Raw genomic sequence first — 5,022 nt, forward strand, 5'->3', positions numbered from 1 at the left:
GTGGGCCTCTCTCACTGTTGTGGCCTCTCCCCTTGCGGAACACAGGCTCTGGACGCGCAGGCTCAGCGGCCATGGCTCACGGGCGCAGCCGCTCCGCAGTATGTGCCGGACCGGGGTACGAACCCGTGTTCCCTGCATCGGCAGGCGGACTCAACCACTGCGCCACTAGGGAAGCCCAGACCATTGCCTTTTAAAATAAGTGTGAAGGAAGAAGTTACAGGTAGGGTGGGGATGGGGTTTGAGTTAGAATGAAAGTTAGCTGTACCCCTAATTAGGGTTTGGCTGTGGTAGGCTCTTCGACTCCTACTCACCTAGTTAGAGTTGTGTCACATTTGTCTGCAACCATACTCTCCCTTCAGCATCTCCAAGAGACAAGAACTTAAAAGGAATCTTAATTTATTTCAGGAAACCCTAAAATGATAGATTTTTTTCCCCTCTACTATCCATTTTGAAACTCCAACCATTGGATAAAAAATGTTTTGAAAATTCCAGAAATTGCCTCCTTCCAATGAATATCACTAACATGCTCCAGGTTTTGGCAGATCTATGTTGTTATACATTTTTTAAGCTATTTGAAATATAAATTTTTTAAAGGGATCCTGTTGATGAAATTAGAAGCCGAATTTTTGGATTATCACTTCAGGACTGCCTATTCATTTTCTTTTACAGCAGCCTTTTTAACATATTTTAGTAAGTCTATTATTTACCTTAGTTTTTTTTTTTTTAATTGTATCTGAAGTTTGAGACTTTACATTTTTTCTTGGCATTTTTATTCCATGTTATGTTTGGATTAAAAACATATGTATAAAAATTTCTCCTTTTTCCTTGCTTTCTAACTATGTGTTATTAAATATTTATTTTAAACATGAATCTCCAATGACAATCTAATGTTAATATTTTATATATAATCTGACTGGGTGTGATTGATGGTCAAACATTAAGATGCCAGAATAAAATAATTAAACAGATTGAATCAAGCATTCTGATGAATTATTTCTTGAGAGGGAGACCGAGTCCTCAGATGGGTATATTCCAGTTAATTTTTCCCCACAGTATCTGTTTTCACAGGCATGGCTGATCCTGGTGGAACAGGTCTATCTTTGCGTAAAAAACCAAATATTTATGGTATATTAACCGTAAATATTTAATAACATGCATATTTAATTTAATATACTTAATAACATGTATAAAGGCAAATTATAGTTGTACAGATATATTAATAATATGGATTTTTTATTTACATGCTTTGTCATAATTTTAAAGTTCAATATGTGTAAAGCACTCTCTGTTAAAATATTTCACAATCTGGCAACAAAATTTAGACATCATTATTAAAGTATCCGACCTCTGAGGGAAGGTTGATTTTAAAATGAGGTATTTCTTCCCTTCCGTTCTATCAGGCACAGATACTTGGCCCTTTCCATGCAAAACCAAGCAGTTGCCTAATAAAAACAAACAAGTGCCTCTCCAGCCTGAAAAAAACGGCATTTCTTTGGAGGGTCTCATCTTGACTCCTTTCATTTCCTTAATGACCTAACAAGGGCCATTCTGCTGATTGTAAGAGCCGTGACTGGCATTCCACACCTGTGGCCTACCCAGAGCGTCAGAGTCCAATTTGGGATAATAAATAAAATCTTGTCGTACTATTATAGGATGTTTGGCAAGGACAAGAATTAAGGCACTTTTATAACTCCCCAAGGAATCTGGTGATATTTCTAACATGATCTCACACATCATTCTGTCCTGCCTGACCTTCCTTGTATCACCCTCCTGAATTATAGCTTGTATCCGTTACCCTCCCCTCCTTCCACAGCCTCTCCCCCAAATAAAGGAGTGCTGACCTGAAGAAAACATCTGATTTTTTATTTAACTTTATAAGAAAGTCAGTTAAAATGTCCTGGAACTCACTCCATATGTTTCCTGCAGACCATTTACTTCCCCCCATTAGATTAAATGTATGTCTCACGTTATGAAATGAATACCGAAGGTCTCTTAGAGGTTAAAGGACCTCACCGAGAAGTGTCCAGCTTCATGCCTTAGTAACTTCTGGGGTCTCAGGATGTTATAAGAAACATTATGTATTCACCAAGTTCACCAAGGTACCACCCACTTTTTCAACGATTAGTTCCTTTATCCTGACAGTCACTTGGAAGTGTTGCCTCTCAGGCACTTTCTCATGATTCCACTTTGGGATTTTTTTGATACGTTGTAGTAGCCCTCCTCATACTCTACAGAGAAGCCTAACAGCTTCTGTCTGATGAGCCAGAGGAGAACACACTTAACGTAAGAACAGGCACACTTCAAGGACACTGTTAAGCATAAAGATATTAGTGGCTCATGGGAACGGCAGCCATGCCTGTGGAGACCAGATGCCCTGTTCAGGAGGGTGACGTCGGTCAGGGTGACCATTCTCTGGGCATGCCCCAGGTAGAGCATGAGGAAGGCAAGTTTGATTTTGATAAGCCCCAGTGTGCCTGAGGAGCTGGGCTTCTGCCATCCTTATGGCTTCTCTTCCTCTATAGTTGAACCTCCTTTGAGTTCTTTAAGTGTATAGTAACAGCAGTGTTACCCTTCGTTGAGGGCATATGCATTTTACATCTGACCTGTAAGGGTTGAAGGTCTACTGATGCAGAACTGAGAAGCAACAAAATGAGGGAATCTACGCCCACACATTGAATGGAACCCTGCATCCCAACTTCCCCTTGTTTCAGTCTGAATAGCATTGTCGCCACCATCTTGTCTTCAAGGGGAGCCAGTTCCCCTTTAATGCTGTGGTCAAAGCATGGACAAGAGTCCTTTTCCTCCATCCTCCTGAAGAGTTGAGACAAGATAGGATTTTGAAAACACTTCACAGAGCTCTGAGTAGAAAAGCAGAGGGATAGATAGAGGCAGGAAGAAATAGAAAGGCATCCAAGTGAATAAGCAATAGTTATCCTCCACAGCAAACACATACCCCCACCCCGTGCCATTTTGAGGAGAAGCTGGTGGGCACAGTCCTCTGGTAGGACAGCACGTGAGGGAGGGGTCTAGGGGCCCATTTCTTAAGAAAAACCCAGCCCTCTTACAGCTTTGGATATCCTACAGAATGGCAACCAGATTCGTTCCCAGAATTATGGCCCACATACCCATTGGGATTGTCTGGGCATTTTGGCCTTCCCTAAAGCTCAGAAACAAGACGCCATGCCTTACCTGAACTATAAAGTGTTGTCAGCCAACACTATACAGACTCCGGTTGACTGACATCTTTGTTGATTTGGGTTTGGGATGGTGCACTGACTGGAGGGTGTGGGTGGGAACAGAGGCCATGCACACATGTGGGGAGTTAGGAGGAGGGCAGAATAGGCCACCGAGATCAGAGGAGATTTGCTGAGCGGTGCTAGAAGGGAGGTCTCCACGGTGAGGGCTGGAAGCAATACTGACGCACAGTGTGTCTGTGTTCAGAGCACAGGAGGACTCAGAGGACAGGACAGCTGCCTTCAAATCCTTCAGAGATTAGTATGGAAAAGATAATGAACGTATCCTGTGTGTCTCCAGAGGATAGAGCAGGGGCCAACAGCCTATATGGGAAAGTATTTTAACCATAGAGCCACCCAGTGAGAGGCTGTCCAAGGTTATAAAGTCATCGAGACTTAAAATTCAAACAAGTCCTTATGAGGGACATTGGAGGTCATCTAATTCAAACCCCTCATTCTTCATCTGAGAGATGAACGGTCTTGCTCCCCCATCGGAGCCCCTGTCTCCTTGATCTCTGTACTCCCCACCCTTATCACACAGCCTCCTTCACCAAGTTACTTCAGCAAGCAAAGGCCAGTCTCTGTTTGATTGGGAGGTAATGAAGGAATCTATTACTCAGGTAGAAGGTTAGCATATATGAGCCCTGGAGGATTTTATCACTCTCAGAATCTGTGTTCTGTGACTTTATGAAATCATAAGTGGGCACCCTAGCCTTGGGCTTATCGCCTTCACGCCATCACACACTCCGCTTGCTTATCTGAGGGTCATAATAACTGTCCTGGTTTATTCACGTACCCGCACCAGGTCTTGCAACTGAAATAAATCAGCCCTATCCTAGAAAGAAGGGGTCTGGAAAGGCAAAAAGCCTAGTGGGAAAGCATAGCTGCTAAGGATCTGGGCTGGTGTGCTGCCTCGGTCTGAGCAATAGAGCAACTCATTCCCAGCATGTGGAAAACATTAATGTGGGCTAAGCACTGTTCCAAGCATGTTATGTGTCTTATCTCACTTTATGTGTGTAACAGCCTCATTTAGAAGAGCTGCTTTTGGAGCCCCTTTTACCAGTGAGTGAGTAGAGAAGTTAAATAATTTATCCATGGTCATCAGCCAGTAAGGATTGAACTCATAATTAAAATCTAAGCATTCGAAAACTCCAGACCCTGTGATCTTAAGCTATACTGTCTCCTTTTGCGATTCTAAAATGCCTTCTAGAAAAACAGTGGAGATGTAAGACTCAAACACCCTGCCTGCCCCATGTTTTGCAGACAGTTTTGTAATTGCCCTTAGAGATGACTCACCACTCAGCTTCATTATTTTGTTTCAAAATGCTCTGATTTCCCAGAATCTCCTATACCTATATATCAAAGATGAAAACAGATAATTTTATAAAATATTTTCTCATTTGAATTCCTGTCATCAGTGCTTCTCTTTGAGTACAGTATTGTCAAATAATCACACGTAAGGCGACTAAGTTTAAACATGAACATTTGCTGCCATTTTTGGTCAAAGACAGAAATGTTGGGTCCTCTGAGGTTGGTTGACTTTGCAGACACTGCTCCCACTAGGAATGCTTTTCCTGCACAGATGAACAGCTTGTCAAGCCCTCCGTGTTTTGAAGACTCGTGAGATTTCTGTTAGTATGGTATGTACAAAAGATGAGTTCTTCCCAAACCGTTAGCCTCTCAGCAAAATAACAATGTACATCATTTTTGTTTTTCCCTTGGCTTCCTTTTTGCTTTCTGAGTTTAGGGGGAAATGGAAGTACAATACATAAGTTGTAACTTTGATAAG

This window comes from Lipotes vexillifer, unplaced genomic scaffold (genome assembly GCF_000442215.2).
Source record: "Lipotes vexillifer unplaced genomic scaffold, Lipotes_vexillifer_v1.1 scaffold1873, whole genome shotgun sequence".
NCBI classification, from domain to species: Eukaryota; Metazoa; Chordata; class Mammalia; order Artiodactyla; family Lipotidae; genus Lipotes; species Lipotes vexillifer.